Source organism: Bombina bombina, chromosome 2, assembly GCF_027579735.1.
Source record: "Bombina bombina isolate aBomBom1 chromosome 2, aBomBom1.pri, whole genome shotgun sequence".
Lineage (NCBI taxonomy): Eukaryota > Metazoa > Chordata > Amphibia > Anura > Bombinatoridae > Bombina > Bombina bombina.
Window position 1 is genome coordinate 958595112 of NC_069500.1, and position 14268 is coordinate 958609379.

At 37.8% G+C, this 14268-nt stretch overlaps 1 protein-coding gene across 3 annotated transcripts in view; it reads left to right on the forward strand.

The window, feature by feature from the left end:
• BMPR1B (bone morphogenetic protein receptor type 1B) overlaps positions 1–14268 on the forward strand; it is a 729768-nt gene that overhangs the window by 666715 nt on the left and 48785 nt on the right. The window lies entirely within an intron of this gene.

A 14268-nucleotide genomic window follows, 5' to 3' on the forward strand; every position in this document is an offset into this window, starting at 1 on the left:
ATTTAGATTTAAATAGGAATATTTTAGTTTATAAATGAATTAGATTAATTTAATATAAATTTAGTTAGGGTTAGATAGAGTTAATATAGTTAATATAAATACTATAGTAACTATATTAACTATATTAACCCTAATATAATTAGGGTTAATATAGTTAATATATATAATGTAATACCTATATTAACTATAATATACTTAGGGTTAATATAGATAATATAGCTGGCGGCAGGGTAGGTAGATTAAATTAGGGGTTAATCATTTTAATAGAGATGGCGGCTGTGTAAGGGGCTTAGATTAGGGGTTAATAATTTTAATATAGATGGCGGCGGTGTTAAGGGCTCACTTTAGGGGGTTATAGATATAATATAGCTGGCGGCGGGGTACGGGAGCGGCGGTTTAGGGGTTAATAACTTTATTAGGTTGCGGCGGGGTAAAGGAGCGGCGGTTTAGGGGTTAATAGCTTTTTTATTGTTAGGCTAGTGAGGGGGGATAGCGGATAGAGGGTTAGACAGTGCGGCTATGTTAGGGAGGCGTGTTAGACAGTGCGGGCTATGTTAGGGAGGCGTGTTAGACAGTGCGGGTGTTTTAGACTTTAGTCAGGTTTTATAGGCGCCGGCAGATTCTAACATGGCGCAAGTCACTGGCGACGCCAGAAATTTGTACTTACGCAGATTTCTGGACATCGCTGGTTTGTGAGACTTACGGCACGTTAGCATCTGACGGCGACCTATATGGGATGGCTCGAGTTGCGAGCTGAAACTGCGGGCGACGCCGGTTCCCTCGCTTGCGCCGCAAACTTCGATCGATATCGGATCGCGCCCCTGATGATCACACAAACCCATAAGACAATGCAAGAATCCTTGCCCATGTTGCCTGGTCACAAGGATATTTGCTCCTCTTTGATTATGCCCCTTGACAGAGAGTGGGAGAGGAGGGCTGGGAAAGAGACAGAGAAAAGTTTTTCTCTCTCCTTATTTTCCATAAAATGTTTAAAGGGACACTGAACCCAAATTTGTTCATTTGTAATTCAGAAAGAGCATGCAATTTTAACCCCTTAACGACCGAGGACGTGCAGGGTACGTCCTCAAAAAAAAGGCAGTTAACGCCTGAGGACGTACCCTGCACGTCCTCGGTGTGGAAAGCAGCTGGAAGCGATCCTGTTTGCTTCCAGCTGCTTTCCGGTTATTGCAGTGATGCCTCGATATGGAGGCATCCTGCAATAACCTTTTGAAGCCATCCGATGCAGAGAGAGCCACTCTGTGGCCCTCTCTGCACCGGAGATCGGTGGCTTCCTTCGTTGGTGGGTGGGAGCAGTACCGGGAGGCGGGTGGCGGCCATCAATGGCCCTGGAGATGTGGAGGGGGGCGGGATCGTGGGCGGGGATGCCTGAAGGCGCGCACGGACGCGCGCGCGTGCACGGGAGGGCGGGGGCGGGCGCGTGCACGGGGAGGGAGCGGGTGGGAACCGCTACACTACAGAAAAAGGCAATCAGTTAAAAAAACTAAAAAAAAAAAAATACGATCAATGAGGTGGTGGGGGTTTGTGGTGGGGGGGGTGGGGTGGGGGATTGTTTGGGGAAGCTACACTACAGAAAAAAAAAACTAAGGAAAAAAAAAAAAAAGCCCTTTTTTGTGCAAGCTGGGTACTGGCAGACAGCTGCCAGTACCCAAGATGGCCCCCAATAAGGCAGATAGGGAAGGTTACAGAGCTGTTTTGGGGGGGATCAGGGAGGTTGGAGGCTAAGGGGGGTCCTACACAGCAGAATAATAATAATTTTTTTTTTTTTTTTTAAAAAAACCTAAACCCCCCAAAAAGCTTTTATTTTAGTACTGGCAGACTTTCTGCCAGTACTTAAGATGGCGGGGACAATTGTGGGGTGGGGGAGGGAAGGGAGCTGTTTGGGAGGGATCAGGGGGTCTGATGTGTCAGGTGGGAGGCTGATCTCTACACTAAAGCTAAAATTAACCCTGCAAGCTCCCTACAAACTTCCTAATTAACCCCTTCACTGCTAGCCATAATACACGTGTGATGCGCAGCAGCATTTTGCGGCCTTCTAATTACCAGAAAGCAACGCCAAAGTCATATATATCTGCTATTTCTGAACAAAGGGGATCCCAGAGAAGCATTTACAACCATTTGTGCCATAATTGCACAAGCTGTTTGTAAATGATTTCAGTGAGAAACCTAAAATTGTGAAAAATTTAACGTTTTTTTTTTATTTGATCGCATTTGGCGGTGAAATGGTGGCATGAAATATACCAAAATGGGCCTAGATCAATACTTTGGGTTGTCTACTACACTAAAGCTAAAATTAACCATACAAGCTCCCTACAAGCTCCCTAATTAACCCCTGCACTGCTGGGCATAATACACGTGTGGTGCGCAGCGGCATTTAGCGGCCTTCTAATTACCAAAAAGCAATGCCAAAGCCATATATGTCTGCTATTTCTGAACAAAGGGGATCCCAGAGAAGCATTTACAACCATTTGTTCCATAATTGCACAAGCTGTTTGTAAATAATTTCAGTGAGAAACCGAAAGTTTGTGAAAAAATTTGTGAAAAAGTGAACGATTTTTTGTATTTGATCGCATTTGGCGGTGAAATGGTGGCATGAAATATACCAAAATTGGCCTAGATCAATACTTTGGGATGTCTTCTAAAAAAAAATATATACATGTCAATTGATATTCAGGGATTCCTGAAAGATATTAGTGTTCCAATGTAACTAGCGCTAATTTTGAAAAAAAGTAGTTTGGAAATAGCAAAATGCTACTTGTATTTATGGCCCTATAGCTTTCAAAAAAAGCAAAGAACATGTAAATATTAGGTATTTCTAAACTCAGGACAAAATTTAGAAACTATTTAGCATGTTTTCTTTTTGGTGGTTGTAGATGTGTAACAGATTTTGGGGGTCAAAGTTAAAAAAAGTGTGTTTTTTTTCATTTTTTCCTCATATTTTATAAATTTTTTATAGTAAATTATAAGATATGATGAAAATAATAGTATTTTTAGAAAGTTAATTTAATGGCGAGAAAAACGGTATATAATATGTGTGGGTACAGTAAATGAGTAAGAGGGAAATTACAGCTAAACACAAACACCGCAAAAATGTAAAAATAGCCTTGGTCCCAAACGGACAGAAAATGGAAAAGTGCTGTGGTCATTAAGGGGTTAAGCAACTTTCTAATTTACTCCTATTATCAATTTTTCTTCGTTCTCTTGCTATCATTATTTGAAAAAGAAGGCATCTAAGCTTATTTTTTGGTTTCAGTACTCTGGACAGCACTTTTTTATTGGTGGATGAATTTATCCACCAATTAGCAAGGACAACCCAGGTTGTTCACCAAAAATGGGCCGGCATCTAAACTTACATTCTTGCATTTCAAATAAAGATACCAAGATAATGAAGAAAATTTGATAATAGGAGTAAATTCCAAATTTGCTTAAAATTTCATGCTCAATCTGAATCACGAAATTAAATTTTTGGGTACAGTGTCCCTTTAAGTTAAACCTCACTGGCTGATGAGGAAGACACTAACAGTTCATGCCCCACATGCAAAATAATTAACAATACTTTTTTTAAACTCACAGATATCATTTAAATAAATGTAGTGTGCTATATTCTCTTATAGATGCAGCAAATATAACAATATGACATTTTCATGGGTGCATTTTAATTGTAAATAGAAACATGTTTGCAATTTATTTTTACTATCATACACCACACCCTGTCAGAGAATCAGCAGTGGTTTGTATGACACTAATGAAGCCTTCACATGCACAATACACATCACCGCCTCCTATCTGAGCTTGAGGTGACCTTTCTATCACTTTAATGGTTTGTCACCAGAAAGACATTTATTAAGATTCCATGCATTTGTACCTAGAACTACATAGGTGTCCCCTGGATCTGTGGGCTCTTTTTACCTCAGGTAGTAACCTAACAACTTGTAGGAATATGAGATTCATATAATCACACCAGAGTTTCTATTTGTGAGTAAACACTGCAAAAATAATTCCCAACATTCAACATTGTCATTCATATTCAAAAGTGAACAAGGAATGGACAAATATATGATCCTTGGCCGCTGATGGTTGCAGATATCTTATTTAAAGGGACATAAAACCCAAAATGTGTATTTCCCTATTTAGACAGAACATACAATTTTAAATAAGATTCCAATTTACTCCTATTATCAATTTAACTTTATTCTTTCTGTATCTTTTGTTAATGGAGCAGCAATGCACTACTGGGAACAAACAGAACATATCAATAAGCCAATGATAAGTTGTGCAGGCACCAATCAGCAGTAAGCTCAAAGCTACTGAGCCTATCTAGAGATGCTTTTCAACAGCAGATACCAAGAATACACAGAAAAGTAGACAGCAGTAAATTGGAAAGTTGTTTAAAATTGTATTCTCTAGCTAAATCATGAAATAACATTTTAGGGTTTCATGTCCTTTTATACAGAATGGCTATTAGTGTAACATTAGTATGCTCAGCAGGGGCTTGAACAATTTAAGGCCTAGATTTAGAGTAGCCGTGAAAACCAGCGTTAGAGGCTCCTAACGCTGGTTTTAGGCTACCGCCGGTATTTGGAGTCAGTGATTAAAGGGTCTAACGCTCACTTTTCAGCCGCGACTTTTCCATACCGCAGATCCCCTTACGTCAATTGCGTATCCTATCTTTTCAATGGGATCTTTCTAACGCCGGTATTTAGAGTCGTTTCTGAAGTGAGCGTTAGAGCTCTAACGACAAAACTCCAGCCGCCGGAAAATAGCAGGAGTTAAGAGCTTTCTGGGCTAACGCCGGTTCATAAAGCTCTTAACTACTGTACCCTAAAGTACACTAACACCCATAAACTACCTATGTACCCCTAAACCGAGGTCCCCCTACATCGCCGCCACTCGATTAAAATTTTTTAACCCCTAATCTGCCGACCGCCACCTACGTTATCCTTATGTACCCCTAATCTGCTGCCCCTAACACCGCCGACCCCTATATTATATTTATTAACCCCTAATCTGCCCCCCTCAACGTCGCCGACACCTGCCTACACTTATTAACCCCTAATCTGCCGAGCGGACCTTAGCGCTACTATAATAAAGTTATTAACCCCTAATCCGCCTCACTAACCCTATCATAAATAGTATTAACCCCTTATCTGCCCTCCCTAACACCGCCGACACCTAACTTAATTATTAACCCCTAATCTGACGACCGGAGCTCATCGCTACTATAATAAATGGATTAACCCCTAAAGCTAAGTCTAACCCTAACACTAACACGCCCCTAAGTTAAATATAATTTACATCTAACGAAATTAATTAACTCTTATTAAATAAATTATTCCTATTTAAAGATAAATACTTACCTGTAAAATACATCCTAATATAGCTACAATATAAATTATAATTATATTGTAGCTATTTTAGGATTAATATTTATTTTACAGGCAACTTTGCAATTATTTTAATAGGTACAATAGCTATTAAATAGTTAATAACTATTTAATAGTTACCTAGTTAAAATAATTACAAAATTACCTGTAAAATAAATCCTAACCTAAGTTACAATTAAACCTAACACTACACTATCAATAAATAAATTAAATAAACTACCTACAATTATCTACAATTAAACCTAACACTACACTATCAATAAATAAATTAAATACAACACCTACAAATAAATACAATTACATAAACTAACTAAAGTACAAAAAATAAAAAAGAACTAAGTTACAAAAAATAAAAAAATATTTACAAACATAAGAAAAATATTACAACAATTTTAAACTAATTACACCTACTCTAAGCCCCCTAATAAAATAACAAAGACCCCCCCCAAAAAAAATGCCCTACCCTATTCTAAATTAATAGAGTTAAAAGCTCTTTTACCTTACCAGCCCTGAACAGGGCCCTTTGCGGGGCATGCCCCAAGAAAATCAGCTCTTTTGCCTGTAAAAAAAAACATACAATACCCCCCCCCCCAACATTACAACCCACCACCCACATACCCCTAATCTAACCCAAACCCCCCTTAAATAAACCTAACACTAAGCCCCTGAAGATCTTCCTACCTTGTCTTCACCATCCAGGTATCACCGATCCGTCCTGGCATCCGGTGCTGAAGAGGTCCAGAAGAGGCTCCAAAGTCTTCCTCCTATCCGTCAAGAAGAGGACATCCGGACCAGCAAACATCTTCTCCAAGCGGCATCTCCGATCTTCTTCCATCCGGTGCGGAGCGGGTCCATCTTGAAGCAGCCGACGCGGATCCATCCTCTTCTTCCGGCGTCTCCCGACGAATGACGGTTCCTTTAAGGGACATCATCCAAGATGGCATCCCTCGAATTCCGATTGGCTGATAGGATTCTATCAGCCAATCGGAATTAAGGTAGGAATATTCTGATTGGCTGATGGAATCAGCCAATCAGAATCAAGTTCAATCCTATTGGCTGATCCAATCAGCCAATCAGATTGAGCTCGCATTCTATTGGCTGTTCCGATCAGCCAATAGAATGCGAGCTCAATCTGATTGGCTGATTGGATCAGCCAATAGGATTGAACTTGATTCTGATTGGCTGATTCCATCAGCCAATCAGAATATTCCTACCTTAATTCCGATTGGCTGATAGAATCCTATCAGCCAATCGGAATTCGAGGGACGCCATCTTGGATGACGTCCCTTAAAGGAACCGTCATTCGTCGGGAGACGCCGGAAGAAGAGGATGGATCCGCGTCGGCTGCTTCAAGATGGACCCGCTCCGCACCGGATGGAAGAAGATCGGAGATCCCGCTTGGAGAAGATGTTTGCCGGTCCGGATGTCCTCTTCTTGCCGGATAGGAGGAAGACTTTGGAGCCTCTTCTGGACCTCTTCAGCACCGGATGCCAGGACGGATCGGTGATACCTGGATGGTGAAGACAAGGTAGGAAGATCTTCAGCGGCTTAGTGTTAGGTTTATTTAAGGGGGGTTTGGGTTAGATTAGGGGTATGTGGGTGGTGGGTTGTAATGTTGGGGGGGGGGGTATTGTATGTTTTTTTTTACAGGCAAAAGAGCTGATTTTCTTGGGGCATGCCCCGCAAAGGGCCCTGTTCAGGGCTGGTAAGGTAAAAGAGCTTTTAACTCTATTAATTTAGAATAGGGTAGGGCATTTTTTTTGGGGGGGTCTTTGTTATTTTATTAGGGGGCTTAGAGTAGGTGTAATTAGTTTAAAATTGTTGTAATATTTTTCTTATGTTTGTAAATATTTTTTTATTTTTTGTAACTTAGTTCTTTTTTATTTTTTGTACTTTAGTTAGTTTATGTAATTGTAGTTATTTGTAGCAATTGTATTTAATTAATGTATTGATAGTGTAGTGTTAGGTTAATTGTAGGTAATTGTAGGTAGTTTATTTAATTAATTTATTGATAGGGTAGTGTTAGGTTTAATTATAACTTAGGTTAGGATTTATTTTACAGGTAATTTTGTTATTATTTTAACTAGGTAACTATTAAATAGTTCTTAACTATTTAATAGCTATTGTACCTAGTTAAAATAATTACCAAGTTGCCTGTAAAATAAATATTAATCCTAAAATAGCTACAATATAATTATAATTTATTTTGTAGCTATATTAGGATGTATTTTACAGGTAAGTATTTATCTTTAAATAGGAATAATTTATTTAATAAGAGTTAATTAATTTCGTTAGATGTAAATTATATTTAACTTAGGGGGGTGTTAGTGTTAGGGTTAGACTTAGCTTTAGGGGTTAATCCATTTATTATAGTAGCGATGAGCTCCGGTCGTCAGATTAGGGGTTAATAATTGAAGTTAGGTGTCGGCGATGTTAGGGAGGGCAGATTAGGGGTTAATACTATTTATGATAGGGTTAGTGAGGCGGGTTAGGGGTTAATAACTTTATTATAGTAGCGCTCAGGTCCGCTCGGAAGATTAGGGGTTAATAAGTGTAAGTAGCTGGCGGCGACGTTGTGGGGGGCAGATTAGGGGTTAATAAATATAATATAGGGGTCGGCGGTGTTAGGGGCAGCAGATTAGGGGTACATAGGGATAACGTAGGTTGCGGCGGGGTACGGAGCGGAAGATTAGGGGTTAATAATAATATGCAGGGGTCAGCGATAGCGGGGGCGGCAGATTAGGGGTTAATAAGTGTAAGGTTAGGGGTGTTTAGACTCGGAGTACATGTTAGAGTGTTAGGTGCAGACGTAGGAAGTGTTTCCCCATAGGAAACAATGGGGCTGCGTTAGGAGCTGAACGCGGCTTTTTTGCAGGTGTTAGGTTTTTTTTCAGCTCAAACAGCCCCATTGTTTCCTATGGGGGAATCGTGCACGAGCACGTTTTTGAGGCTGGCCGCGTCCGTAAGCAACTCTGGTATCGAGAGTTGCATTTGCGGTAAAAATGCTCTACGCTCCTTTTTTGGAGCCTAACGCAGCATTTTTTTGAACTCTCGATACCAGAGTTAATTTTATGCTGCGGCCAGAAAAAAGCCTGCGGAGCGTTAACAGCCCATCTACCGCCAAACTCCAAATCTAGGCCTAAGCGTCTACAGCCTTTACATGTACTGTATATGTCCCACACTGTGACAAATGCTTATTATATTTATTAATAAGATTTATAAGAACTTGGATCTGATCTTGTGCCACCTTCTATTTAATATAATTAAAAATGCAAAGATTACTGGAAAGCCCAAATGAAAATGAATGCTCCTAACATATCAGGGAGAGGAATGGGACCTTGAAAGTGGCAGAGTTGGCTCCATGATGTCTAGTAGCTTGACTAGATTAAATGAGTACAGGAATAAACCTAAGATTTATTATAGTAGAGTAGAAATATTTTATATTTGTGCCTTTCTCCTCTGAATGTCTGATTCTGCTATTTTACCATATTAAGTTATTTTTAAAAGCCTAATCACTCAATTGTGTTTCCATTACACATAGTTCTACGCATTATATAGCAAAACATAATCTGCTTTAATTGCCGGATCATTTAGCATTTTATTGTCCTTGACCAAGAAGTCAATAGGCAGGAAAAGAATACAGCGACATGAAAGTATCAATAAATGTAAAGGGAACAACAGGAAGAAACAGACTTAGGAAATGATGACCAGAAAACAGGATTCAGCTGCAATAAACTATAGGAAAACTGATAACATTTGTGAAGAGAAGAAAATATTGTAACAAATAGAATTAATTTCAATGAAAATAGCATTTTGGGATTATTTTTAAGTTCTACTGTCACATAATTTTGTAGCAAAAGTCCTCTACTAAGTATGGTCAAGAAACTGATTGCAGCTAGTGCAGGGTCTCCTAGCAACAATTTCAAAGGAAAAGCTACTCTTTTTTCCTTCTCGTAGAGACCACAACCCACTTATGGGGGGGGGGGGGTGACAGGAAGTAATGGAGCCTGCACAGAAGTTAAAAGAAATTCAAGGAAAAAAATATTTTAGAAGGATCAATAATGCATATTGCAATGATTTATATTATATATAACCCACTGCTTTTATTACAACAATGAGACTGCTGTTCTGGAGCCCTTGAGGGTTAACTAGTAGTTAGGTTAAAGGGCCACTAAACCCAAAATCTTTCTTTCATGATTCAGATAGACAATAGAAATTGAAACAACATTACAATTTACTTCCATTATTTATTTTGCTTCATTTTTTAAATATCCTTAGTTGAAGAAAAAGCAATGCACATGGTGAGCCAATCACACGATGCTTCTATGTGCAGCAACCATTCAGCAGCTAGTGAGCATATCTAGATATGCTTTTCATCAAAGAATATCAAGAGAATAAAACAAATTAGATAATATAAGTAAATTAGAAAGATGTTTAAAATTGCATTCTCTTTCTAAATCATAAAATAAAAAATGTGGGTGGCATGTCCCTTTAATGTGATTGGATGCAAAAGAGCAGGGGCTGATGCTTCACAATGTAGTCCTTGTGCAATAGTAAATCCAAGCAGGGGGCGTACATGTGAAGGTGGGCAGACAGGTTCACAACCTTGTTCTTCCACCGTATATTACATGCGCCCCGTTATGTGTTTTTCAATTAATTAGTTTCATGTAGTCTGCAAAAAAATATATCCCAGAATTATTTAGGAATGCCCATATATGTTCACCCTTTGTAATGTTTCTTTGTCCAATTATTAATGGGACAGTGTAAAACTGGTTTACCCTTAATTTGTTTCCAATTACTTCTTATACCAGCTGCAGAGTGGTTGTATTTTTGTATATGAAATAGCTATTTATTTATTTGCACATTTAAATGGATTGAGTGCAAAAAGAACAGACTTTTTTATCTTACCTATTTTTCTATTCTTAAATGCCTCCCTATTTTATAATTTTCCCTATACACAAAAGCTAATTACTAGTACCTTTTTTCTACTGGGCTGCTGAATTATTGTTTACATAGGCTGTATTTAGTGAATGCAAAAGTAGTCAGATTTTCATTATAGGCGGTGGTTTAGCAGGCAAAAATTGACTATTTCTGATGATAAATTAAAGGAACAATTTGTAAACTATTTATTACACTCCAACAGGTAAAATGGATCATTGGAAACACATTGAAGGGCCAAAATTTAAATGATGGTCACAAGCACTGGTGCATGCACTTTTGTTGTGTAGAAAAACCCAATTTTGGCCATTTATGTGCTGTCCAAGGTACTGGGTAATCTGCTGCCCCCAACCAACCTAAAATTATAGTTCATCTTTTTATGACATATTTATTACAACTGGAGGCCAGGGATACATGCAGGGGTAGACAACCATGGATCATTGATATGTAATATTTTTAAAATTAAATAAATACATAACCTAAACTAAAAACATTTGGTGAACTTAGAAAGAAAAATATTATATCATAGAACAACCTCAAAATATTTGCTGTACCCCCAAATCTTGCTGGACTCGGCACCAGCCTAGTTGGCCATAGCCAAAATATTTCTCTGGGTTCATGTTCTAGTGTTTATATCTAGAGCTTAGAGCTAGATTCGAAGTTGGTGACATTGCCTTTGACATAACCATTAGTATAAGTATTCTCTAGGCTGAAGTAAATGCCCTCTACAGCTATATTCACCAGCTGCTTGGCTGCTTTACACTAGGCATACAAAGGAAGTGGAAATGTGTAAAATGAAGCATTAACATATAAAAATAATAATACTTTAATATATACAGGCGCTACTTCCTTAAATGCAAAAATATATAAAAGCAACATGCAGATGACAAAGAATACGTTTCTAGAGTATGTTAATTCAGAAGCAAATTATTTTAAAGATTTGTATTAATATCTAAATGTATTCAGTTTTTAGTTTTATGTTCTCTGAAAGTTAGTTTAGAAACATTTGTTACCACTACAGGAGAAAGCCAAACTTTTTGCAGGTCTAAGCAATATAATATTTCTCTTTGAGAGGTATTCCCCTAAATTACATTACATTGGTTATGCTATTTATTACCGTTTCTTTCACATTCTCAATTTCAGTTCCAAACCTACATGAACACAGGGCATTGTAAGTCAATGCACAAACCAAATGTAATAGTATGAAATTCTCAATCACATAAAAGTTCAGGTTGCTTGGAAAACCTGGAGAAAAGTCAGGAATTTGTAGCAGTTATTACCTGAAGGAGAAACCTCTAGGGTTCCATAACTGCACTATCTCTCCTACGAAGACATTTCATTTCACCCTTGTAACCACCTCTCTTCTTTCTGGTAAAATGAAGGTACTTTTGTGCACTTTTCCCTACTATGAATTTTATAGCAATTAAAGGGACAGTCTAGTCAAAAATAAACTTTCATAATTCAGATAGGGCATGTCATTTTAAACAGCTTTCCAATTTATTTTTATCATCAATTTTGCTTTGTTTTCTTGGTATTCTTTGTTTAAAGCTAAACCTAGGAGGCTGCAAATTTCTTATCCCTTGAAGGCCGCCTCTTATCTGAATGCATTTTGACATCTTTTCACAACTAGAGGGCATTAGTTCATGTGTGCCATATAGATAACATTGTACTCACACCCGTGGAGTTACCTAGGAGTCAGCACTGATTGGCTAAAATGCAAGTCTGTCCAAAGAACTGAATAAAGGGTGCAGTCTGCAGAGGCTTAGATACAAGGCAATCACAGTGGAAAAAGTTATATTAATATAACTGTGTTGGTTATGCAAAACTGGGGAATGGGTAAGGGATTATCTATCTTTTTAAACAATAAAAATTCTGGTGTAGACTGTCCCTTTAAACATATTGACTTGTTATGTTATGAAAAAAAGGTTTTAAGCAAACACTGACATATTGGTTAACACACCTAATACCTAATACAGCTCAGTTGGTTAACACACCTCTGCTAGTGTGTCAAGGAAAGTTCAGTTTATTCAGGACAGGATCATACATTTTTTTCAGAATAAAAAAAACTATGGGCTAGATTACAAGTGAAGCGCTATTTTATTGTGTGCCCTTTAACGGGCAAATTTGCCCATTTTACGGGTGCACTTTAAATAACCAGCTATTACAAGTGGCTGGTTAATGCTCCCACAAGTTCGGGGGAGCACTTTGCAGTTAGCTTAGTTTAGAGTTAAGACCTCTGGTTAGTTAAAAAAAAATTACCCCAATTGCCCCCCAAATAAAGTGGACAGTCCCTTTCAATAAAAAAAATATATAACCTTTTTTAGACTGCAATACATTTTGATATGCATACTTTTAGATGAAACTTAAATATAATATCCTTGACTGAATTATACTAGTTGATATAAGCTAAATAGTAGACTAAACTAGACAAATCCATTTGTTTCATTAGCAATGCATATTCATGACGAAAACACAGATTTTTGTTTCATTTTCACAAAACAAATATCAGAACCAATGCACTAACTCATTTTAAAGAAAACAAATATACAATCGTGAAATTAGTATATATTTGTTTCCTTTAAATTACCTTTAAAAGGTAAAATACTTACCTATAGCTAGCTGGGGAGCCGCGCTAATAGCAACTCTTCTTCACACTGCGCTAAGTCTCCTTTTAGCACCGCCCTAAGGCTCTGTGAAGAAGGTTAGGGATTAGCGCTGCTCCCCTAGTGCACTATAAATAAGTATAAAACTGCAGTAAAAGAACATTTACATTTGATTTAAGGAAAACTAAAGTGATTGTTAAGAATATTCAGTATTCGTTTAATCTAATGATTCTAAGCAAATACATATATAAATGTAAATTTATATACACATATTAACACATAAATATATATGTATATAAGCAAATATATATTTATTAATGCTGTAATAGCTGCACTACTTACCCCCTTCGCTACACTTAGGTTCTGATGCTGACTCTGACAGCATCTGAACGAGGCTCCCATTGAAGCCTATTTAAGTGTGCTCACGTTCGCATTGATGACAACTTGTAATACCAGCACACATTAGCGTGCACTGGTATTACACAGTGGAGCACAAATAACGCTTTAATGAAAGCGATATTTAGCACTCCAATTGTAATCTGGCCCATAGTGTTTAAGGTCCCTTTAAATAGAGCACAGGTGAAATAATCAGCTGTTCAGTAACCATGGATACTAACCTGCTCTCACCCATCAACTGATTATTTTACATGTGCTCTATTTAAGATATCATGAAAATCTGACCTGTTAGGGGTACTTGAGGGCTGGAGTTGTGAAACACTATACTATACTTTAAGGGAAGCTTAAAGGGACAGTAAAGTCATAATTACACATTCATGATTTAAACAGAGCATTCGATTTTAAACAACTTTCCAAATTACTTATATTTTTTAATTTGCTTCCTTCTCTTGTTATCCTTTGCTGAAAGGTTTATCTAGGAAAGTTCAGGAGCAGCAAATAACCTAGGTTCTAGCTGCTGATCAGTGGCTGCATATATATACTGATTGTCATTGGCTCACCCATGTGTTCAGTTAGAAACCAGTTGTTTATTGCTGCTCCTTCAACAAATTATACCAAAAAGAATTAAGTAAATTTGATATTATACCTAAACTGGAAAGTTGTTTCAAATTGTATGTTCTACCTTAATCATGAAATAAATATTTTGGGTTCATATCCCTTTAAAGGAATACTAAACCAAGTCTAATTTAATTCCCCAGTTAACCGATTTTTGTAATCAGATTCTGGGGGGGCGCCCAATTCCCCCTGAACTACTAATGGCCAAGATTGTGGTAATCCCCAAACCGGGCAGAAATCCAAAATATTGTTCAAACTACCGTCCCATTTCCCTTATCAATCAGGATCTCAAAATCTTTACCAAAATTCTTGCC